Consider the following 26,582-nt stretch of genomic DNA (forward strand, 5'->3'; position numbering starts at 1 on the left):
CTTTTTGCATGTCTCTATTGATATCTTTTCTGGATTTATTTGGATTACACCTCACAGAGGTGAGGGTACAAAAGATGTTAGGTTTAATTTTTAGAATTATTTTTCTTTTATGGGCAATCCATAACCCATAAGAATAGATAACGAACCACTCTACAGTGCTAACATAATTTATTTCTTTTGCAATGATTAGAGAACACATCAAATTGCTGGAATTTTTGTAAGCATATTTTTTGAACATGCTAATGGTGCAACTACAAAAATTAAAAAGGGTGGAGAAGGCAGTCTATACCACAAGTGGTTTATTATCATTAATTCTATGTCCTTTAAATAACGATCTTTGCCAAAGACTCAAATAGCACTTGTGATGAAAGATATTTTTCTTCCTTTCTTCTTTGAGACCAATTAAGGTGTGGTGGGAAAATGATTATGGAAATTAATTATCAGGACCTCTGCTCATCCAAGGGAAATGATTTAATTATATTTCAACTGATAATTCAAAGAATATATGGATTCCTTTTGGCTTGTCTGATCTGACCACGAGGACAATGTTCTTGTCCTAACAGTTTGTCCACAGAATTCCTGCAGGTACAGTCTCAGTCAGAGACTTAATGGTTCCTCATTAGGCTCCTGAACATATGATTTTCCCCAAATTCAGTGTATATCTTACCTTCCATATCCACTGTTACTATAAATTGCTGAATGGCAGTTATCAGGACTTATGGTATTCAACAGTGACTCTCCGTGGAATCCAGGACCATGGGGAGATGGGAAAAGTCTCTTCCCCAATGAGAAAGAACATGCTTTGAACTTAACTTTGGAGTTTAACTCTTATCCGTTGTGTGAGGCATCTTCAAAAGATGTGCTAAAGGTAAAATGCAAATGCGGATGTCTTGGGTATCTATTAATTGGCTGACCATTGATTTTTCTCTTTTAACAAGAATGACTTTTGCTGAATTTGAAAATAATGACTACACAACTTGGCAAAGGAGATAATGAACTTTGAGAAATTTTCACTTATCATCAAATCATTAAAAAGGAGTGGTATTGGTTATGTTGTCGATGGCCACATGGGAAAACTATTGTCAATAATTCTGTCACAATTGTTGCTTGGGGTCCCAATGGTAAATTTCTGAAAAACTGTTCTGAGGATGTAAATGCAACTTTTTATGATTATGGACATGGTGGATGCTATTTGGAATCGTACTGGATCTTCTTATTGGGCTCACACACAAAAAATGATGATCTGGCATGAAGATGGGGGAGCCTCTCCTTGACTTCATCTTTTGTTTCCACCTATTGGACCTGCGCAGTGGGACTTGTGGAAATTGGGTTCTTCTGGTTTCTTATATTGGAGAATTTGAAAGCACAAGTCACTCACCTTCCAGATATGCCTTTACACTTAATGAAACTCATTATGTAATCTTTTGTGTGCAACTTAGGTAATGGCTATTGGGCATTTAAATATTAACTTATACCGACCTTCTTTATAAAAACAAATAAATAAATAAATAAATAAATAGTATTAACTTATCAATGAGAACAGTGACTTTCAGCAATTGGACATTGTATACGTGTACGAACACTTCCGTGCAGGTGAATTTAAACAATGAAAGTCTTATTATTTTGAAGTCCAATCTGAATGTGTGACTGAATGCGAGTACAGATGTATCGACCTCGAGAAAAGGTCCTGATACTAATGTGTTAACTAAGGCATTTTAGGGAATATTAAAAAGACATAAAAGGTTTATTGGAAGGTTATTTGTTACTATTTTAGGACTAAGAGCCGTCACTACTGCTCCAGTTTTAGTAGGGGCTGCCCCAGGAAGAATCCACCAAAAGGGAACATTTTATACAAAAATGGCAAAAAATTTCTTATATAATGTGGGCTAATAAAAATCAGAGTAGATGATGAGCAAAATGGGAAAGTTGCTGAGCTGTAGCAAGCTGTGAAATGGATGGGGAATCACCTTTTGGATTTACAAAACAAATATCGAAACATGATTGGAATATTGCTGATTATTGTATAACCAAAGCAAATATTATTAGAACTTGATTAGAGATCATTTAGATAATGCAGAGGATAATGTAACATGGGACATTGAGTCATTATGAAACAAACCTTTGAATCTTTTAGTGAAACTCTTAAGAATGATCCTGCGGATAATTTGATTGTTAGAGGATTGTCTGGTCTTGATCTTCGTGGCTGGTAGGAAAGCCTGGCACAGAGTATAGGTTCATCTGAAATTGCATTAATAATTGTACTCTTTATTGTTTTCCCAGGAGTTCAGGCTCTCTGGAAGAGATTCAATAATGTAGGAGCCAAACACACAGATCATATCAGTTTAACTTTAATTAAAAAGGAATATACTACAGGAGAACAAATTTAATTTTGGTTTGCTGTATAAAGGAAATTGCATTTATGTCACTTGTCTAGATTGTATACATGTCTTCGCTGTACTTTTTATGTGAACTTTTATATAGTATTCTCATTTTGTATAAGCATATCCCATCCATAGGTGGATGGACTTAGATTTCCTACTTAACTCTAGGCTTGATACAAGAACAGTGCTTTTTTATAATATGACCTTGCTTGATACTCACCGTCTTGAAATGATCACTGAGGATAAGGGTACAAAAGGAAATGTGGTGAACATAGCAAATAGTGGATGACCATCAATTAGCATACTAAATGGGGTCTTAAAGGCTTGTATTCAAACAGGCATCCATCTAACAAGGAATCAACTAATTCCGCATGGAAGAAACTCACCAGCCTGTGTGATCCTGATACGTCACAGGCAAAAGGTATCAAAGCTTAAAATTGTGAACACTCAGTTGTAGAAAGATTATAGAGGTCAGTGGAAGCCTAAATTCCTCTGACAACAATAGTGTAGTTAGCCAATCTATGATTAAAAATATTGCTTATTTGATGTTTTGATTTTTGTTGATGAAACTATATTAATATTTATATATTATTGAAATATGATTGAAGTGTTTTAAACCATTGTATTTTACAATCAAAGTGAAAAATTTTAAAAGGGTGGATGTGGGGGAAAGTTATTTTCTCCTTAGGCAAACAGGACAGGCCCTCTATCTTCCCTGGCTCAAGACCTTAGGAGCATGCTGATGGCTCAACCTGCAGAGCTGATGAGGCAGCAGTTGACCTGTCGCTCCACCTGAGATAAAATGGGACACTTCTCATCCTTCTCCCTGGAAAATCTGCAGAAAGCAGCTGTGAATTTATCAGTTACTTCATGTCCCCAACCATGAATATCTTGGCTGATATATTAATGCTTCCATGCATGCCTCAAATAATTGTCATCTGTTCCTTGGTCTAAACCTGTCACAAAACACAGGCTATGTTAAAGGGAGTGTATATAAACCTACCTTGAATAAAGTCCCAGGCCCTGAAGGGTCTGTTCTTCAGTAATCCCCATGCTGCACCTTTGGTTATCCCCTTGCATCTCATGTCTATAAGTTTTCTGCTTGTAGAGCATGCCCTCTCAAACCAATTCAATTTTAAGATAAGAGCTGGATTTGATTTTATCTTAAAGATTCTGTTACCAAACCTCCATACCATTTTATGATAGAGTCTTTTTAATCATCGCCTGGTACATAACTATCTTCCATTAATATTTTCTTGGATTAGCCCCTCATACTAACTTTATAAAAGCCCTATTGAGAGAGAGAGAGGGATATGGGGCCAATGTAGGGTACTCTGTATGTAGTACCTGAAATATTCACTTGTACAAATGTACCCTTTCATGGATGGACACTATTTACACAAAAAATGGGGGTTAAAGGTCAGAGAAACTTTTAAATTAAATTCACTGAGGACCTTAGTCACAGATCACTGATGTAGTCAAGACCATTTTTGTTAGCCTACCAATAGTTCAACAATCTTGGTACAACATATACCTTCCAACAGCAAAAGAAAAGAAATCACAAAAATTAGAGCAGAAATAAATGAACTGGAACGTATAAAAATAATGGAAAACTCAACAAAGCAAAACGTTGGTTCTATGAAAGTATTAACAAAATGGACAAAGTTCTAGCAAACATAACAGAGGAAAATAAAGAGCAGATAAGAATATCTAGAATTAGGGTTGAAACAGGTGGAGTCACAAGAGATCCAAATGAACTAAAAAAGCTTAATATCACACTATTACAAAAGACTGTATTCCAACAAGTTGAATAATCTGGATGATAGATAAATATCTTAAAAATACCCTCTTTCCAAATTAATGCATATGGACATTAAGAACTTGAACAGACCAGAGCAAAAGAAGAAATAGACAAGGTCATCAAGAAACTCCCAACTAGGAAGACTTTATACAGCATAGTAGCTATGCATTAGGCTGCAAACTCAACCATCAGGTCAGCAGTTTGAAACCCCCAGCCACCCCACTGGAAGGAGCTCAAGCAAGAAACTCCCAACTAAAAAATCCCCTATTCAGATGGTTTCACAGTAGAAGTCTACCGAGTACACAGAGAAGAGCTGACACCAATTCAACACAAACTCTGCTGGAATACAAAAATGAACATCAAACTCCTAAACCCTTTTTATGAAGACAGAATATACCCAATAAAAAGCCAGATAAAGACCCCAAAAAGAAACCAGAGACAGATAACCCTCATAAACACAGATGGAAAAATTCTCAACAAAATCTTGGCCAATAGAATCCAACAGCATATCAATATCAAGCTCTATCTTTCTCTCTTTCTCTCTCTCTATATATATTCATATATACATATAATAACCAAGTGTGATTCATACCAGGGATGCAGGGGCGATTCAACATTTGAAAACAATTAATGTAATCCACCACATTAACAAGAAAAAGGATAAGAACCGTATGATCAAATCAATTAATGAGAAAAAGGCATTTGATAATATCCAACACCCATTTTTAATAAAAGCTCTTAAGAAGATGGAAACAGTGGGAAATCCCTAAAGGCCATATATGAAACACCAATATCCAACAGTACACTCAATGGTGAAAAGCTGAAAACGTTTTCATTGAATAAGGAAACCTGACAAGTGTGTCTCATCCCCTTAGGTAGTTAGTTTATTGTGCCAGCCTGGCCGATAAACACAAGTGGGGTTAATTGAAGGGTGGAGAGATGAATGGCTCAGTGAGCCTCACCTTTCTTGTCCCTCGCTCTTTGATCATTGGACCAGTGTGTGGCTACCTTGCTTGTTCTGTGCCTCAATTTACAGGCTACACTATCTGTGGGATATCTAGCCTGTGGACTGGGTCACTGTAAGTTGAGGTCTGTTTAAGACCACACGAATGGAAATTACATCTCTTGAGCAGGGGACTGGCTGTTGGTGAACTGGATGACAGTTGGTGACCTGGATGACAGTAGGTGACCTGCCTTGCTGTTTGCTGCCTGTGCTGAGATAGCCTAGCTCTCTACTGACAACTACCTGGCGGCCATCAAGACTTGAAGGACTGCCAGTGTCTTGCAACTCTCTTACAGGAATGAGTCGCAATGAGCTATTTGTACTGCTTTATAATTTAACTGTTCATTTCTTGTATTATATATCTATCTATCTTTATAAAAAAATATATATATATATATATATATCATTATCAGCAATCTGGTTTTATCTTTCTAGAGAACCCTGTCTAATACGTCCCTATTCTTATTTAACGTTGTGCTGGATGTTCTAGACAATGGCAAGAAATCAAGTTCAAAGGGTAAATAAGAAGTGAAATGTTCACTATTTGCAGATGATAGAGTTTTATAGAGAGAGAATCCCAAGGTTTCCACAATAGGATTGTTATAAACAATTAAGGAGTCTGGTGGAGTAGCAGATTTCAAGATTGATGAGATTGTCTAAAAAGATAACAAGAAAACAATACCATTCACAATAGCCACACAAAAGCTGAAATACTTAGGAATAAACCTAAGCAAAAAAGAAAAGACCTGGACAAAGCAAACTACAGAACATGATTACAAGAGACCACAAGGGCCCTACACAAATGAAAGGATACCACATGTACATGGGTCAGAAGACTCAATATTGTGAAAAATGTCAACACGTCCTAAAGTAATCTATAAATTCAGTACAATGTTGACCTAAATTCTAGTATTATTCTTTAAATAAATGGAAAGACTAATTACCAACTTCAGATGGAGAGGAAAGACGTCCAGGATAGACAAAAGAACTCCACAAAAGAACAAAGTAGGTGGTCTTGCACTTCCTGACCTCAAAACCTACTATAAAGGCAGAGTGTCAAAACAGCCTGTATTGTTATGATGATAGATACGCAGACCAACAGAACAGGACAGAAAACCCAGGAATAAAAAACATCCACATACAGACAACTGATTTTGAGAAAGGCCCTAAGTATTAAGTGAGATGGAGCTGCCCTCTTCAAAAAATGATGCTGGAAACAAGGGGTATCCACCTGCAGAAGAGGGAAACAAGACCCATTTTTCACCCCATGTGCAAAAACAAACTCAAAGTGTATCAAAGACCTAGATGTAAAACCCAAAGCTATCTTAATCATCAATGAGCAAAGTGAGACAAATCTATAGGCATAGAGAATACTTAGGCTACCAGACATAACAAAGGAAATACAAGGCATAAAACAAAATAATGAGTGGGGCCTACTGAAAATAAAATCTTGTGTACATCCAAATATCTCATTGAAAGTGTTAAAGGAGAGTCCATAGATTGGGAAAATATATTTAATAACAACATGACAGTCAATGGACTAGTTAATAAAATTTACAATATACTACAAGCATACAAAAAAGAAAAAAAAACTAACAACCATCTGAGAAGGTGTGTAAAGGACCTGACCACACATTTCACAAAGGAAGACCCTGGAATGGCTAATTAACACCTGAAAAATTGCTCTTGTCCACTAAGCATCTTGGAACTGCAAGTCAAAGCAACCATAAAATACCAACTACCCTCCATAATTGTAGCCCAGTTTTAAAAAAGTGAATATGCTTTTGATTGTTCAAGAAAGGAATAAATCTGTCATTGAAGAAGCACAGCAAGGATGCTCCTTAAAACTGGGTACTTTGAGAGTTCCCCTTACGTACTTTGTATAAGTATCAAGGAAGACATGTATCTGGAATTGGACATCATGATTGATATGTAGCGGTTCAGTGGAAAAGAGAACATCCACAAAGAGGTGGAGTCACCATGACTACTGGAATGGGTTCAAACATAGCAACTGTTACACGGATAGTGCTGGACTGGGCAGTGTTCCAGTCTGTTATATGTGGTGTTTTTATGAATTGGAATTTACTCAGCAGCACCTAACAACGGTTTTTTGCTAGATATTCCATTTGAAACAATTATTCCAACAAGGTATCTACATGAAGGCATTTTAAAATTATTTTCCCTGACTAGCAGAAGAAATAACAGATTGGAGTTTTAATATGATTTCATATTCATCTTTGCTGCCAAGGCTAAACTTGTAATTAAGGGATAATCCCACAGCAAGACCGGGCACAAAAGCAAGTAAACACAACACAAGCCTATGTTTATGGGCACCTCTATTTAGTTTGTGATTCAAAGGAATATTTTATGAAGGTTGTGAAAATAATCATCATAATAATACTTGGTTCAGAAAGTAGACACTTTCATGCTAAATCTGAGCATATTGACTTATTTATTCTTAGAGAAATAGGCTTTTTAAATGAAATATTTTCTTAATCATGATGACATTAAAAATAAAATAAAGTAAAACCAAATGATTGAAATCTGAGATTCTCAGTTTTTTGTTTTTGTGAGGATTTTTGCTTTTCTGAATTGGCAAAGGAGGCTGTGAAATAAATTATTTAGAGAAGGTTCTCACATGGGATTTCAAATTATCAAGTATTTTCTGTTTCAACATGTGTTTTATTTATATTTAACAGGAGTTATATGACACCAAGATTTTGTGGTTTAGTCTTTACCAGTTTAATTATAGTATATTATTGCAAAAGAGATCTAGAAATCAGAGCCTGACTGAGGGATTAGCAGTGGTGATCATTAATAACATGAGTTTTGGAATCAGCTAGAATAAATACCTTCACTCATTACCCTTCTCACACTTATGTATTTAGAGTCAGAACATAACTATTTATAATTCACTCGTATGGTGTATTTTGACTCATAATGACCTCATACAGAGTTTATGAGACTATATATCCTTATAAAAGCAGATATTTGTCTCTCTTCTACAAAATGACTGGTGGTTTGAACTGCAGATCTTTCAGTCAGCCATCCAAAACCTAAAAAACAGCACTTTCTGGGATATTTCAAATAATTATAGAACTTGAAGAATATATGATATAATATTTCCAGATATTGAATAATTTTATGCCTCACTCTTTCACAAAAAAATAAAACAACAACAGCTTTTAAAGGCAGTTCACAGTATAATCTCAGTATTTTAGTTTGCATGATGATGGGATTGGAATTGAGAAAGGGTTTTGGATGGGATTTGGCTCTAAAATAAGTAACTCCAGAAACACGCAGAGGCATCCGTTCAGTTTTTTTCCTGAATATAAACCAATGGAAGGTGTGGTAAAATGATTACGTGGTCTGTAAACGGAGAATTAATTAGAGTTCTGTGATTCCACACACACCCACCCCAGAAATGATGTAACTCACTCAAAGATTTCTTAATTCCAACTATCCATACTGGAGAGAACTTGTTGAATGTCTTAGATATTTAGATGAGACTGAGAAAGCCTAACTTTTACACTGTCTAGAGAGAAAGAGCTACATAAGACTTGCGTGAATAGTGTCTAACGCCAACCCAAAATAAATAAATAAAGTACTACAACACCAATAAACTCATAACCAATAAATATCTGCTGCCTGTCAGAACAAAGTTAATTAAAAAAATAACATTATTTAAAGAGACTCGGGAGACATAAAATAGCATCTACAATACACCGAATTTTAAAAAATCACCAAGTATGAAAAAAGCAATCAGTATAAAAATAAATAATTAGAATAAAATAAAAGATAAACTAACTGTAGGAATGATCAAATTAGCACTCAAAAAGGCATTTACAAGCAAATACAAGACTTTAAAAGAAAGAAAGACCCAATGAGTGAAATGATAGAATTTCAAAGACCAAAGTAAAATCATTAAATAAATGGAAATTATATAAGTAAATCCAATAAAAAAGGAGGGTTCTTAACAGAGGGCTGGACACTAAAAAAAAGTTCAAATAACTTGAAAATAATGATAAAATTTCTAACCCCAAACAGATTTAAAACACTAAAATATAAAATTAATGAATAGCACATATAAAACATAAAAACCAAAGGAGTATTCTTAAAATAAAGAGAGGGGATTAAGAACAGATCAGAAAAAATAGTGAAGCAAAATGTTAAAATCTGTCACTTATAAAAATATATCAAACCATTAAAACCAAAAATTCTATCAAAATGATACATATGAAAACAACTACATATTACCACATCATAACTAACTTGATGAAAACAAAAATAAAATTGGCAAAGAAAAATGAATATTATATACTGAACAACAAAGAGAAAATTAATTGCAGATGTCTCATACAAAACAATGCCATTTAAAAAATAACAGAGAATAATATACATGTAACACTTTTAAAGAGAAAATATGTAAATACATATATATTTAAACTGAATTCATGATTGTACGATTCTATTCTGACAAGAAAAAGTTTAAATGATAGACTAGAGGAACAAAATCACAGACACTCATGCTTTATACAATTGATGTATGTATATGTATGGATTGTGATAAGAGTTGTATGAGCCCCTAATAAAATGTTTTTTAAAAATAAGAAAGAGCTTTATATATGAGAGTAATTAAATACTGAGAAAATATCCCAACCCTGTCCAGATCAAGTCCATAAGCCTGATATTAACTCATATGTCTGATACTGATCTATAAACTCCTCTTTAGACTAACAAAACACATGCAATGACACTGAATGCAGGAATATCATAGGCTAGTGGCTGGGAAGTCTTGTGGATCCAGTGGCATTGCAAGCATCTCGGCACTGGCAGAGGTCTCCACGTGGCTTCTCTGGCTGCAGTGGTCTGGCTCCATCAGCCTCTCTCCATGTGTCTTCTCCACAGGGACGTCTCACAGGGAGTGAGCCAAGAGAGAGAGTGGCTCCCACCTCCAAGGAGGAGTACAGGAGTTCCAAGAATCCTCAGGAGAAGGCCATGCCCACACAAAGGCCTCATTGGCTCTGACCTGATGGGCAGCCTAGATTCCACCTCTTCACTCTGAATCCTCAAAATTGACACCAGATTATGTACTACCATAGGAGCCTTACAGATCTTCATTTGCTGATGAGGCAAAGCTCAAGGTAAAGAAAAACAGTTGCCAAAACCTAATGATTGGAACTTGGAATGTGTGAAGTATGAACTTAGGAAAATTGTAGGTGGTCAAAAAGGAAATGGAATGTGTAAAGATTAATATCCTAGGCATTAGTGAAATAAAATGGATTACTATTGGCCATTTTGAAAAAGGAAAATAATGATTTACTATGCCAGGCATAACTTAAACAAGAGGAATGGTGTGTCAATTATTGTGAGAAAGGATCTTGCTCAATCCATTATGAAGCACAAAGCTGTATGTGATCAGATTATATCTATCTCCCTTTAAGGAAAGCCAATCAATATAACTATTATTCAACTTTATGCAAAAACCACAAAGGCTAGTGAAAAAGAAACTGAAGAATTCTACCAAGGACTTCAGTCAGAAATCAATCAAACATGCAATCAAGATGCATTAATAGTTATTGGTGATTTGGATGTAAGAGTTGGAAACAAAGAGGAAGGAACAGGAGATGGGGAAATATAAACTTAGTGATGGAACTAAAGCGAGAGATCACATGACAAAATTTTGAAAACCAACAACTTGTTTATAGAAAATATCTTTTTTTCAACAACACAAAAGACAACTGTACACATGGACTTCCCCCGCAATACAGAGAAATCAAATTGACAACATCTGTGAGACAAGATAACGGAGAAGCTCAGTATCAGCAGCTAAAACCAGACCGGGAAATGGCTGGGGAACAGACCATTCACTGCTCACATGTAAGTTCAAGATGAAGCTGAAGGAAATGAAAACGAGTCCACAGAAGCCCAAATAAGACCTTCAACCTATCCCTCCTGAATTTTGAGACCATCTCAAGAAAGGATCTGATGCAACGAACACTAAGGACCGAAGACCTGATGCTGGGGGAAGACACCCTGACCACCATACACGAGGACAGCAAAACATCATTCAAAAGACAGGAAAGAAAGAAAAGTTCAAAGTGGCTGTCAGAAGAGACTCTGACACTTGCTCTTAACCATAGAGTAGCAAAAGCAAATGGAAGAAAGGAAGGAGTCAAGGAGCAGAACAGAACATTTCAAAAGGCAGCCTGAAAAGACAAAGCCAAATTTTAAAAAGAAATGTGCAAGGAACTACAATTAGAAAATCAAAAGGGAAAAACATGCTCAGCATATCTGAAAAAGAATGAATTCAGAAAATATTTAATCCTTTAATTGTGATTTTGATTTGTTATTATGCACAGTAAAATTTTGCTTAAGATCCTTCAATAACAGCTGCAGCAGTAGCTTAGCAGGGAAATGCCCGAAGTTCAAGGCTAAATTCAAGAGCAGATGTGGAAAAAGGCATATCATTGCTTATGTTATATAAATTTTGGTTGAAAACAGAGAAAACCAAAACGTTGTTTATTGTGTTCCATTGACGATGCAAAGGCATTTGACTGTGTGGACCACAATAAACTGTGCATAACTTTGAGAAGAGAATCCCACAGCACTTCATTGTGCTCCTGTGGACCGAGGGCCAGTTTTAAGAGCAGAACAAGGGAGTCCTGCGTGGTTTAACATCAAGAAAGAAGAACGCGAGTCGGGCTTGTATCTTCTCACCATACTTGCTCAATCTGCATGCTGTGAAACTCATCACAGAGGCTGTATTACATGAAAAACAGTGCAGCTCCAGGGTTGGTGGAAACCTTCTTACCAACCTGCAGGATGCAGGTGGCACCACCTTGCCTGCTGAAAGTGAAGAGGAATTGAAGTACTGACTGGTGAAGATCAAGGACGACAGCCTGCGCTATGGATTAAGACTCCATGAAAGGAAGATCCAAAGCCTCACAACTGGCACATAGGGAACATGATAAAGAGAGAAAATGGTGAAGTTGTCAAGGATTTTGTCTTGCTTGAATTTCTCTTCATATTGTCCAGCTACTTCAGATTATCTGCCCAGCATGCAGATTTTTAATAAATAGAGTGAAAGGCTATATTCTTGATACACACCTTTCATGATTTAAACCATTCAGTATTCCGTTGTTCTGTTTGTATGGCTATTTCTTGGTCCATTGATTGGTTCCACAAGAGTCCAATGAAGGAATTTGAGATCTTCATTATTCACAGAGTTTGTTACGATTTATGCAGTCAAATGTCTCGAAAAAGTCAGTAAAACAAAAGTAACCATCCTGCTCTAACTGTAGCGGCCTGAGGTGACCTGCCAAGATGATTCGCTACTCACTCGACCCAGAAAACCCTACAAAATCCTGCAAATCAAGAGGGTTGAACCTCGGGGTCCACTTCAAGAACACCCGTGAAACTGCCCAGTCCATCAAAGGCATGCACATCTGGAAAGCCACCAAATACTTGAAAGACATCACTCTGCAGAAGCAATGTGTGCCTTTCCAACGGTACAATGGTGGTGTTGGCAGGTGTGCCCAGGCCAAGCAATGGGGTTGGCCCCAGGGTCGGTGGCCCAAAAAGAGTGCTGAATGTTTGCTTCACATGCTTAAAAATGCAGAAAGTCATGCTGAACTGAAGGGTTTAGATGTGGATTCTCTGGTCATTGAGCACATCCAGGTGAACAAAGCCCCCAAGATGCGCCGCCGGACTGACAGAGCTCATGGCCGCATCAACCCATACATGAGCTCCCCCTGCCACATTGAGATGACCCTGACTGAGAAGGAACAGATCGGTCCCAAACCAGAAGAGGAGGTTGCACAGAAGAAAAAGATTTCCCAGAAGAAACTGAAGAAGCAAAAACTCATGGCTCGGGAATAAATTAAGTTTAAAATAATAAAAGTTAAAGCGCTAAAAAAAAAAAAAGTAACCATCCTTCAGGTTTCTCTGCTTTCAGCGAATCCGACATCAGCAAGGATGTAACTTAAAGCACATCCTATCCAAATTCAGCCTGAATTTCTAATAGCTTCCCGGCTTGTGACACTCATTGTTGAATAATCTCAGCAAGATTCATTTGCTTGTGGCCTCTGCAATGAATTACATGTTTTGTTTTGTTTTTGTTAATTTCCACATTCTACTGGGCCACCTTCTTTTTGGAATGTGCATTAATATGGATATGTCACACTTAGTGTCTTTCAAATTTCTTGCCAAAGAAGAACCAGTGTTTCCAGTACTTTACCAGCTGATTGAAACTTTTCAATTGGTGTTATATGGATTCATACACAGTCACATTTTTCAGCGAATGTCTTCAGTGCAAATTAAAATTCTTTCTGCAGTATCCAAAGTATTCTTGCATTGAGTGAGTACTTGAGTGGAGGTCCAATGTCCATCTGATGCCTTAACACTAAACCTATAAATATATGCACGTAGATCTATTTCCCCATCATTCTATATAAATATATTTATTTATGTACATGCCTGTATTTAGACCTCTATAAATGTCCTTGGCTTCCTAGTTCTTTCCTCTTGTCCTAATATCATGCTCAACCTCCACTGGGTTTCAATAAGTTCTCTCACTTACATTGCCTTTGAGGAATCCCTACCAGGCCTCTCCCACCCTCCTTGCCACCGATTTTGGATCACTTGTTGTTCCCTTGTCCCTGGGTTGGTCAATAACACCTTCTATCCCAGCCTCCACCATGTAGCCCTGGAACCTTTGGTTCCGTTGTTTTTCCCTCCAGACTGCTCATCCAGCCTATCTTGTCTAGAGAGACCTACAGAGATAATAATATGTACACACACAAAAAATGTCATAGCAAGACAAAGCAACAAAAGAGAACACAACTATGTATGTGTGTGTGTGTGTGTGTGTGTGTGTGGTGTGTGTATACCATAGTGGATGAAGGGGGAAGTACAGAGTGGAGACCCGAGGCCCAAGTGTCGACCACTGGAGATCCCCTCACAGAGGGGTGTAGGAGAGGAGACGGGTGAGTCAGGGTGTGATATAGTACCAATGAAGAACACAGCTTTCTCCCAGATCCTGGATGCTTCCTCCCCCCAACTACCATGATCCGAATTCTACCTTGCAGGGCTGGATAGGGCAGAGATTGTACACTGGTGCATATGGGAGCTGGAGGCACAGGGAATCCAGGGTGGACGATACCTTCAGGACCAGGGGTGTGAGGGGCGATGCTGGGAGAGTGGAGGGTGAGTGGGTTGGAAAGGGGGAACTGATTAAAAGGATCCACATGTGATCTCCTCCCTGGGAGATGGACGGCAGAGAAGGGGGGGAAGGGAGACTCCGGATAGGGCAAGATATGACAAGATAACAATCTGTGAATTATCAAGGGCTCATGAGGGTGGGGGGAGTGGGGAGGGAGGGGAAAACAAAAAGAGGACCTGATGCAGAGGGCTTAAGTGGAGAGCAAATGCTTTCAGAGTGATTAGGGCAAAGAACGTACGGGTGTGCTTTATACAATTGATGTATGGATATGCGTGGATTGTGATAAGAGTTGTATGAGCCCCTAATAAAATGTTTTTAAAAAAAGAGAACACAACAATGACAACAACAACGAAAACCAATGACCAAAAATAAATAAACAAATTTTTTTAATTAAAAAAAGGAAAACCTGTAAATAGCTGAAAGTCTGGAAGAAGCACACCAGCCTTTGTGACCACGAGGTGTTGAAAGGATCAGTTGGCCGGCATCAAAGAACAAAAAATCATATCACTGTGTGCCCAACTTCCTGATTTGATCACTGAAGACAAATGTCTGCATAAGCAAATGTAATGAAGAAAGCTAATGGTGCTCAGCTATCAAAAGATATAGCGTCTGGGCTTTTAAAGGCTTGAAGATAAACGAACAGCTCAGAAGCAACAAAGCCTACATGGAGGAAGCACACCAGCCTGTGTGACCACGAGGTGTCGAAGGGGTCAGGTATCAGGCATCAAAGAATAAAAAATCATGTCATTGTAAATGAGGGGGAGTGCAGAATGGAGACCCAAAGCCCATCTGTAGGTAACCAGCCATCCCCTTACAGAAGGGTCATGGGGAAGAGATGAGCCAGTCAGGGTGCAGTGTAGCAACAATGACACATACAACTTTCCTCTAATTTTTAAATGAACCTCCCCCCACTATCATGATCCCAATTATAGCTTACAAATCCAGCTAGACCAGAGGATGTGCACTGGATAGGAACTGGAAACACAGGGAATGTAGGACAAATGATCCCTTTAGGCCCAGTAGTGAGAGTGGAGATACCTAGTGAGAGTAGCGATACCAGAGGGAGGAGGGAAGGTGGGGTGGAAAGGGGGAACCAATTACAAGGATCTACATATAACCTCCTCCCTGCCGGGCTGACTACAGAAAAGTGGGTGAAGGGAGACATCGGACATCATAAGACATGACAAAATAATAATTTATTAATTATCAAGGGTTCATGAGGGAGGAGGGAGTGGGGAGGAAGGGAATAAATGAGGAGCTGATAACAAGGGCTTAAGTGGAGAGCAAATATTTTGAGAATAATGAGGGCAATGAATGTACAAATGTGCTCGGCACAATTGATGCATAGATGAATTATGAAAAGATTTGCATGAACCCCCAATAAAATGATTAAAATAAAGAGGATTAGAGAGAGACTTCTATAGCTAGCATTGTATTCCAAAGTAGAGCTTTATTTTATTTTATTTTATTTTTTTTACAAAGAATGAGATTTTATTTATCTTGGACTTGTCATTCCTGGTGCAGTGCTAGCTGATTAAAATTGCCCAGCGCAAGTCTAGTTCATCTCTGTAGTGTCTGAGATATCGATCTTTGTGTTTGTATTTAATTTTTGATGATTTCTAATTTTACAAACCTCATATTTCATACACACATGTTTTGATTATTAATGGATATTTGCAGTTGTTTCTTTGCAATGAGTGTCTTGAAAGATTTATTTTATCTACACCAATCCTTGATCATTGTCAGCAAATGCTTCAAGTCACCTTCACTATTAGCAATCATGCTTGAGTCATCTGCATATCACAGGTGGTTACTAAGCCTTCCCCAAGCCTGACACTTTGTTATTCACATAGTTCAGTTTCTCTGACTATTTGCATCAGCATTTATTGAAAAAGTATGGTGAAAGGATTTGACCTTGATGCACAACTTTTTTGATTTTAAACCAAGTAGAATGTTAAACCATGCATATAGCTAATTTCCATTTATGTACTATTTGAATATATTTGAGTGTTATACCAAATGCAAATGAACATCAATTAAATGTCAGGGATTGTTAAACTCCAAAAGAAGCAAGTCACAGCTACCAAGTTCAATAAATATACACCCCCCCAAAAAAAAAACCCTCAAAATCTCTGATAATTAAGAGTTTGTTTAAAATTAGCAAGGACAGGATACTGAAGAAAAAAGATCACATGTTAAAAACTTAGCAAAAGACATGTGGCACATATTAAATTGGAAAAAAAATCCTTTGAAAGGGAGATCTTTAAAGAGTGGAAGAATAAAGATGTCTCTTTGAGGACTAAGGCGCCCCAGTCACTGTACATGCATGTAAATGCTGGACATGGATGAGGAAGACTGAAGAAGACAGTGTACGTTCGACTCGTGATGTGGACCCAGAATATTACACATGTATTACAAGTATCCTAGACTGCCAGAAAAACAAATAAACCTGTCTTGGAAGATGTATATACTGAATACTAGGATGGAGGGACTTTCACATACTTGGGACATGTTATCAGAATTGACCAATCCCCACTTATTAAAGTAGTCTGAGAAAAAAAAACTTTTCTCCAGGAGATGCGTTGACACAGTGCCTGTAACCATGGGATCACGTAAAGCTATTCTGAGCAGGACGAGGCAATGTTTCGTTCCGTTGTACATATGGTCACTTTGAGTTGGATCTGACTATGTGACACTTGGCATCAACTAAAATAGTGGTATCTATTAAAGATTTATTTTGAACTGTGTTTTTGTATGTTGAGGTTGAAAGATATGGGTGATAAGAATAATACTGCTCTTTCAGTTGGTTACATTAGAGTTTTGCAAAGTCAAAATCAATCTGAGCTTGATATCTTCCTGATAGGTGGTTATGTGTATGAAGCCCATATAACTGGTCTTCCCACTCAGCTCAATCTGCTTGCTGCTACGATATATCTCATTTCAGTCATCATTGTGCCTGTAGGCCCATCCTGGCAGATTAACAAAATAGTATAAAGCTGCTTATTACAGCAACATACAAACAAGCAGCTGATATGTACAGCTTACATTTCAAGCCGTTTCAAGGTGAGGCCAGGTGTGTTTGCTTTCTTTTTTGCTGAGTTGGAGCTTGTATCTAACTTCTGGCCCTCCCTTTGATTTTTGGACTTAAGTCAGTAACCTCTCTGTATTGCCCGCAGATCCTGGAAGCTGTCCGCTGCCATCTCTTATCTGTAGAGATTGAATTCATCAGAAGTTTGTATCTGACTTGCCCTTCTTGGGCTCATCAGTCCTGGCCGTTATGCTAATTAAGAGACGTTTTGAAACTGACATTGGGCCCCAGACCTAAAAATTGCTGGCCACTACAGTGGGGTGAGCCATTTCCTTTACATAAGTCATTTTCTCCTGTCTCTTCCCCTCCAATCACCCACCTGCTCCACCCACACACACTTACACTCACATACACACAGGGTTCTTTCATTTTGCTTCTATAGCGAATGCTGTCCAATGCACTTGATTTTGCATAACTTTTTACATAGCCTAGTGAATAAAGGAGTGGGAGAGTGCTTACATTTGATTATTTGACATTTAACAAGCTCTTTCAAGAAATCAAGAATTCCTATTGCCTAATATATTCACCCTTAGCCATCCCTTCTTGCTTTTAAAATATTATTTGTTCTGTTTCTTGGAATAGTCTGAATAAACTATTTCAGAATGCGGCAGAGCTATGTTATCTTTGTCGAACTTATGGTCATAAATCACATACTCTAAAAACCAGAATCAGTGATCTAAGACAAAATGAGTCTGGTATAAAGGTGGGTCAGCCATTTGAATTATGTCAAGCACTTCAGTTTTGGAGTGCTCTTTTCCACTCAGGATTGATGTCCACATAGAAAGGGGTTCTGTATTTGGTTTATGGGCAATCAGATAGAATTGAGACACATTATACCATGGGAGTCAAAATCTGTCTGAGAATAAGCAATTCTTAAATGAAAGTGTCTGTTTTATTAGTACTGTATTACATCTTCTCTCCTCAAAGACTGATGGGTCGTATTTGAAGAAATGTGTAAGCAGGTGTGACTGATCGCTGATGAGGCTGCCTCCCACCCTGCAGATGTCCTCAATTCTTATTTCTTTATAAGCAGAGCTTCCTAGTCACAGAAATGCTGGTGATCCATATTGCAAGATGCATCAGACATCCTTCTTTTTAAAATAATACTGCATTATCTATCCAGGCAGTTGGAGATTGACTACTTCATTAGCAAGTCAATGTACTTCCAAGCTTCCTACTGGTGCTAAGATGTTCCTTTCAATGCACATTGTTCTCTAATTGGAGCTGAAGTTTGGTGCTTAAATGTTCTATAATGAATACTACCAGTCAAGTCAATAGATATCATTTCAAAGTGTAAAAATTTGCAAATGTATGCACATTTATCTCTCTTTTCTGTCTTCATGATTTCCAATTTGCAAAATCATGTATATGAGATAGCAAATGTTCTAAATAGCTTAATTATTCAATCTGCTTCAAAGAAAGAGAAAAAGACAAAGCTTCAGATAATCAACATTCTGTTATTTAGAGATATGGGCTGGAATCATCATGGTGAATTGTTCTTGGCATCTAATAATTTTCAGCTGGAAATACTATTATCATTGATTTTCATACTTTTAGAGCTTTTCAAAAATATAGCTTACTCAATTTATTACATTACCAGTAGTATCATGATACTTGATAATTTTTGAGTTATGATGATGATGATGATTGCTATTAAGATATGTGATAATTATTAGGATACTTGATAATTTAGTTTTCCTCCTCTATCAGGATTTCTTATTTTCTCTCTTACTTTCAAAGTTCTTTTTCTATTAAATACAGCTTTCTCATCTACCTACACTGGCCAACACATTATTACATTCACGTAGCAGCAGGTTGCTAGATAAATTTTAAAAAATTTAATGAATACTCTAATCTGTCTGATGATTTTCTAATAGCTCCTATATTTATAGCCTGCTTGGTTAAAAATTTAGGTTAGCTGGAAAAATTAAAAATATATTTATAAAAATCTCATCTAATTCGCAAGCTGCCAGACTAGACTTTCCAAAAAGAAGGCATTATACAAGTACAGCAGGTACTGTGAACAAAGTTTAAAAAATGTTTTGAAGGGGAACAAAAGCTATTAGCGTAAACCCTGCTCCAAGGGGAAAAGAAAATACTTTGTTCCCCTCCCCCCATTTTAGTTGCATGTTACTAGCAATTAATGCGATGTTTAAGGCCCCTTTGACTGGTAGGAAGATCACGAATAAAAAGGGTTGGCGCCACCAAATGTCTATGCTGTAGGAAAATGAGCTGGCCATGCCACAATAAAGGAGTTTGAGAGAACTCACGTTAACTATCTATGGGGACAATCCAAAGCTGAGTATGCTCAGACCAAGGTCCCCTTGCATCGGTAAAGGTCAACCTGGTCATGCACACCAGACACCATCAACATTATGTCATACATGCACCTGAACTTAACCACTAAGAACGACCAATGCTCTCGACCCCACCCCCACCCTTAAGTGGGGATCAGAGGGGATAAATAGCAGAGACGGAGGGGAGGTTCGCTCTCCTTCTTTCAGTTTGGAGGGCTGCATCTCACCCTTGTGTACAGTGTGTATACTTGAGCCCTCTCCCCCTTTTCAGTTTGGAGCTCGCTCTCTATTGGAAGGTGCTTGGGCCAGGTCCGGACCACGCAGCCCTTTCCCCCAGCCTCTCACAGGGGTGGAGGACCTGCTGGACTTCAAATCCTCTGCTTCCAGCATTCCAAAAAGCAAGTTTGCAACTAGCAAGATAATTCACTCACGGACATCCTGACTCAAGGCCTTGCAGTGGCAGGACTAAAAGCCTCCTTCCCTTTGTCAGTACCTACGTCATTGGCTCGGACCCTATGTAAAGTCCCACCACTCACTGCCAGGTGCCATGTCCCTGACCTAACTCTTGGGTCTGGAAACCACCACCACCCACCACCCACCCCGCACCCCGCACCCCGCACCCCCCACCCCCCACCCAGGGAACTCAAGATGCTCCTGTCCCTTTCTCTGCTCTCCCTTCCCTCCCAGGAGTTCTTTCCCTCAATAAAACATTTCTCAACTTCACCTTCCTGACTAAATTCTATCTCCCTTCTGCATCTCTGTTTTTCACCTCTCAGAGGGCTCACTCCTCATTTGGGGGAGGGGAAGGGGTTCTTGGGCTCCTCCTTTATCTATGCAAACTCCTCTTTTTGGCCACTTTGTTCCACTCTGAGAAAACCTCTACTATCACTTCTGGGGAGGCATCAAATAGTACTCAAATAATCATGCTTTCTTTTTCAAGGTCCACTTAATTTGGTGAGTAATGTTTTATTGTACCACGCATCTGCCATACTATAGTAATTTGCTTATAGCTATAATGCTGTAAGCTACACTATCAGTATTTCAAATACCAGTAAACTCAATTATGTTGGACAGATTTTAACCATGCTTTCAAAGTAAGACAAGCTAGGAAGAAAGACCTGCCACTCCGCTTTCAAATTAGCCATTAAAATGTCATGAAGCACAACAGAATATTATCTCAATCTGTTGCTCTTTGAGTTGCCATGAAATGAAACACCGGATGAAAACATTCACGTAGGGCGTATGGGACTGGTATGTGAGAATGCATCGATTTTGGCATTCCGCTGGTTATAAAAATGAACCATCTCAGAAACAGCAAGGAAGAATATCCATCAAGAAAGGAGAGCCACCAGCAGAGTGTCCTAGATCCCTACAGGGCTGCTACAGGGGCACCCAGAGTACAGCACAGAGTCGCAGATTTCCCAGCCAACAGAGTAAAGAAAGCGAAGTGTCTATGGGCACTAGTGGCAATAAAGTTTTCTAACACTTGTCCAAGCAGGGAAGAGGCCATAGAGCCATGTGGCTGAAAGTTCAAGGTTAGGGAAAGAGACATAACTGCCAGCATGACTGAGAAAAAGTGCTAGGTATAAAAGAATTGTATCCTTATGGTTTCTGAACCAAAATTTTAACATTAGCTTTTCCATTAACCAAAACCAAAATCACCTCCATTGAGTCAATTCTGATTTAGGATGATCCCGAAGATCATGGTGGAACTGCCCACTAGGGGTTTCTGAGACTGCAAGTATTTGTGGGAATAGAAAGCCTCATCTTTCTCCTGCAAAGTGGCTAGTGGTTTCAAACTGCTGACTTCGTGGTTAGTAGCCCAGTGTATAATCACTATGCCACCAGAGTGACCCTAATGTCCCTAAAAAACTTCCATAAACATGAATATTCTCTATCAGTTGTGTGGGACCATTTCTACTGATTAAGGAACACGGTGGAGAGGACGCATGTCACGGGAGGACCCGTGGTGCGAGAACAAGGAAATGATGATTTGCAAGTGAAAGCATATCTGACCTCTGCCTCATGCGAATCACCCAAACTCTACTGTAGGGCAGCTAACCAAGACTTTTCACACTTTATTCATTCAACGGGTACTCGTTGACTTTTCTATGCATGCTTTTACTGACCAACACGGTGCTAGTTTTAAAAGCATACCAATTTTTTCATAGCCAAATCTAGTGCACTTTCAGAGAGATAAACTGGATATGAAAAAATATGAGTTCATCAGCAAGTGAAGTAAAAGATGAGATGCAAACAGTTAGCACAGATTACGGTATCAGTTTTAAGGACAGAGTCACAGAAAACTGAAATTTCGTAACATCAAGAGTTACCATGACAAAGGTGTTAGGTTAAGACACCAAGACTGGTAGTTAAAAAAAGGAACACACGATGGCCTTGTGTGCTTCGGTCTCAGGCTGGACACAGGGACTATTCCCTAGAAAATGCCATGGAGTCATTTTGTTTTTTACTCAGGAAAACCTCATGTACAAGGGTAGACATGTGGCCCATAGAGTTTTTAATATTTAATTTTTCAAAGTATATCTGAAACTTCTCTGAGTTAACTCAAATTTCTAATTTTTGTTTAGCGACCTACTGACGTAAATATTTGCAATACCAGAAATGCCACAAGGACACCTTCATAGGACAATACAAAACTGAGAGTACAACAGTACTCGGGCAGAAGTGCTTTCAGGACGATGAGTTAAGAACTGCTGTCATTTATCCAGTAACAAAGTGGACAATCATTGAAGGATTTTGAAGTATGAGTGCCATAATCAGATTTGTGTTTTATAAAAACATTAGCTGAACTGGAGATGATGGATTGAATGAGGTCAAGAATCTGTACTAAAATGAGCTGCAATTTAATGCATAGATTTACATGAAAAGTCTTATTTAGATATCCTAGGAAAAGCAAAACTTGGTAGTTTGAGCCCATTAGTGTCTGTAGAAGAGACAGTTGAGGCTATTTGCTATAATAAAGATTTATAGCATTGGAAACCTAAATAGAACACTTTAGACACCCATGTAAGTAAATAGATTTCAGAGTTATTCAGAAAATATGAGTACAAACTGGCGAACAATGCTTGAACTGGCTGTCTTGCTTGAATTTAAGGGTGAAACAGAAAGGTTTGGGTATGTCTGTGGATAATTAGTTAATTCATTGAAAATGGGTCCCGGGGTTCCAACATACCTGCAGCCTCTCCAGCATTGGTTATTTTCTGTGTGTTGATTTGTTTATTCTTTTTCTTTTTTTGTTGTTGTTGTACTTTTCTGTGTCATTGTGGGTGTAAGAGGATGTCACATCATTGTTTTGATTTGCAATTCCTGGATGGCTAGTGACAGTGTTTGCCATTTGGATATCATCTTTGGTTAACTGTCAGTTCATGAATATTTCCCAATTTTTAATTGAGCTCTTTATTATCTTTCTGATTATAGGGTTACAGTTTTCTGTAGATTTTCGAACTTAGTCCATGGTCTCTTGTGTCATTTTTAATTTTTTTTCATATTCCATGGGCTCTTTCTTTCTTTTTTAACATTTTATTAGGGACTCATACAACTCTTATCCCAAGCCATACATATACATACATACATTGTATAAAGCACATCTGTACATTCTTTGCCTTAATCATTTTCAAAGCATTTGCTCTCCACTTAGGACTCTTTCTTTATACCATTTTCCCCCAAAACCATTTTTTCAGGAGCTAATCCATAGATCATATCACTCCATAGTTAAGTCATACCAAGCAGTTTGGTACAATTGTTACCACAATCAGGCCCCCAAATATTTTTTTTCCCTCTTGAATGTCCTGATATCAGCTCCCCTTCCCCCCACCTCCTCCCCTGCCAGACCTCCTAGGAACCCTTATTCTAGTCTTTATCCCTTTACACTGGTCTATCCAAGGTTTCCTGTCCTGCCTGAAACAATAGAAAATACATGACACAATCCAGAAATTTACCAACAGCAGAGGCAAACACCGATACAAAGCAAACAAACACAGAAAATATTAAAAACTGGATGAAGCACACAGTGCATGTTTATACTCTTGATGAAGTCTTTTGATGCATATGTGTCTTTTTGGCTTCTGTAGGTCACAGCCATCTTTAACGTTGTTCATATAGCACAATTTGCATGCATTAAATCATGCCTTTTTATGTATTGTTCATGTTTAATGTGCATGTGAGGCAATTGAAAAGACCATTATGTATACTTTAGTCATCAAAATGACATCTCCGATATTTAGAAGTTTTTTGGTCATATCTCCGATTGAAGCTGAACAACACGACATGTTGCTGCTTCACCCAAACGTGGTGGATTTTAATCTGCCCTTTTTGATGGCTCAGTGGGTCACTGGCAAAAGGCCCAATGAGTGCTTTTAAAAGGGTGCAATTTTTAGAAGTTTAAGGAATTATATTACTACAGATTTTGCCAATGGGATATGCTGTTTGATTTCTTGACTGCTGCTTACATGGACATTGATTATTGATCTGAGTAGAACCAAATTCTTAATAACTCCATTCTCCTCATTATCATAATGTTTCTTTATTAGTACAGTTGTAAAGACTTCATTTCGATATATTCAAATTTAGTACATGGAACAGGTGTAGCCTTATGGTTTCATTACGTGCTTTGGGTAGTGTTCACTTCAACATTGAGCTTGTGTCATTTGAATCTAGCATATGTAAAGTCATAAAGTCTAATGATGTCATTACTCGTGAATGAATCCGTTGGTCTCAATTAGAGGAGATTGCTCTTCATTATGTGTATAAAAGCTGATTCTGGATGGCAAATAGACAAATGTCAGGACTCCATCTTGTTGCTTTACTTACCATTTTTGAATTTGATGACCCAATTTCACATGTTTTAAAACTGTATCTCAATTACTAGTTCCATTTCTCTAGAAAACCCTAAGACACCATTTGTAATTAAATCAGATATTAGAATTATAAGCTACTTTCTCTTAAATCCCTGATGCCACTACAAAAGAAATACTACAAGTACATGACTTTCAAGGGCTGAAATTTATTTTCTCATATTTCAGAAGTCTGAGTATAAGTTGTGAATTTTTAAAAGATCTTGTTAAATCAACTTCCTTCTAGTAGCCTTTAATTCTTAGAGTTTACATACGTAGATATCCATTTGCCTCTATTCTCTCTAAAGAGTGTCAACACTGTGCTTAATGCCTCAAGCTTTCTTTTTATTTCCCAAATTGATTAGCTATAAGACATACCCTTCCCTGAATTGCCTTCATTAATTTTACAAGGCCATTTCAATTCCCAATTCCCAAATAGGAGTTCATGAACAGATATAGGGGTTAGGATACCAACATATAATTTTAGAAGATAACATCACTCTAATATATATATATATATCACTCTAATATATATATATATATACATATATAAAACATATGCACACTCTAAGAGTACAGAAGAATTTCTTACATAAAAATGTTTTCAGGGCTGGGCAGATACACAATTCAATTATATTTAGGTACGTAATTGAAACCCTCAGGTATCATTGATGCTTACACTATTATAAAATGATACAGTATTTGTGGAAAACCATTTGGATGTTCCTCAAAAAGTGTAAAATGGAATTGCTATACTATCCAGCATCATGCAATTCCATTCCTATGTATATATTCAAAACAGTTCATTGAGAGATACTTGTACACCACTGTTTATTACAACACTATTCAAAAGTAGACAAAGATGAAACATGCTAAATATCCTTCAATAGATTAAAGAATTAAAGAATGTGGTATGAGGTAGAATAAAATATTATTTTGCATAAGCAGAAAGAAAATCCAGGTACATAATACAACACGAGTGGACCTTGAAAATAATAGGATGAGTGAAATAAATCAGTCACAACCAGATGTTATTCAATGTTCCCACTTATATAAAACATTTAGCATATGGAAAGTTATAGAGATAAATTCTATTATTAGTGATTATCAGGGATGGAAGACAGTGTGAAAGAGAATTTTTTATTGCAGGAGGGGAGCGTAGGGGGCACTAAGCTGTGATGGGTAAGGGAGAATTTTACAAAAAAATATCAAGGATGGGTGTACATTATGAAACTAATTAGTGTCTCTGAATTATATACGTAAACTCTTCAAATGGTAATTTATAAATACTCAGATAATAACAATCAATTAATTTTCAAAATTTAGATTTTTAGTCCAGCAATCATTTGAATCATCCGAAAGTGAACAGATGATTTTTGTTTGTTTCTAGGACGATGTGTGATACTCTAACACATAAAAATAACAAAACCTCAGCATTTACTCTTTAATCATTTTCAGGAGGAAAAATGTGTCCTTTATCAGGCATCACATTTCAAGTAATCAACCCAATCCAAATGCATACAATCATGACCTTTTTTAGAAAGATTAATTTTAGCTAAAATTGCAGCTGTCTGATGAAACTGGCAGACTGAGCTCTCCCCAGGATATAACTTTCACAAAAAGTTATTTGAAACAGGTTTGATAACAGACAGGCTGGAGCAAATTCTTTGCACTGCTTGCTAGCTTTCTGGTTTTAAGGAATAGATCAACACCAGCACCAGGACTAGAAAGAGCCACTTTGGGCCATAACTAAAAGAAACCAGAGACAACTTGTGTGGCTTTTCAGAAAGAGAGGTGATGGAGGCATCTACCCTATTTCCCCAAAGTAAGACAATTCCCCCAAAATAAGACCTACTTACAATTTTGCCTCTCGCTGAAATATATGTCATCCACCCGAAAATAAGACCTCCCCCAAAATAAGACCCCCCTGAAGCTA

General features: G+C 37.7%; 1 non-coding gene across 1 annotated transcript; it reads right to left on the bottom strand.

The window, feature by feature from the left end:
- Positions 1-24,043: 24,043 nt before the first annotated feature.
- On the bottom strand, positions 24,044-24,179 carry LOC142462034 (small nucleolar RNA SNORA21). The gene has a single exon (XR_012787182.1). It is a non-coding gene; the product is annotated as a small nucleolar RNA SNORA21 (small nucleolar RNA).
- Between the last annotated feature and the right edge of the window lie 2,403 nt (positions 24,180-26,582).

The sequence above is a fragment of the Tenrec ecaudatus genome, chromosome 11 (genome assembly GCF_050624435.1).
Source record: "Tenrec ecaudatus isolate mTenEca1 chromosome 11, mTenEca1.hap1, whole genome shotgun sequence".
In the NCBI taxonomy this organism is placed as follows: Eukaryota; Metazoa; Chordata; class Mammalia; order Afrosoricida; family Tenrecidae; genus Tenrec; species Tenrec ecaudatus.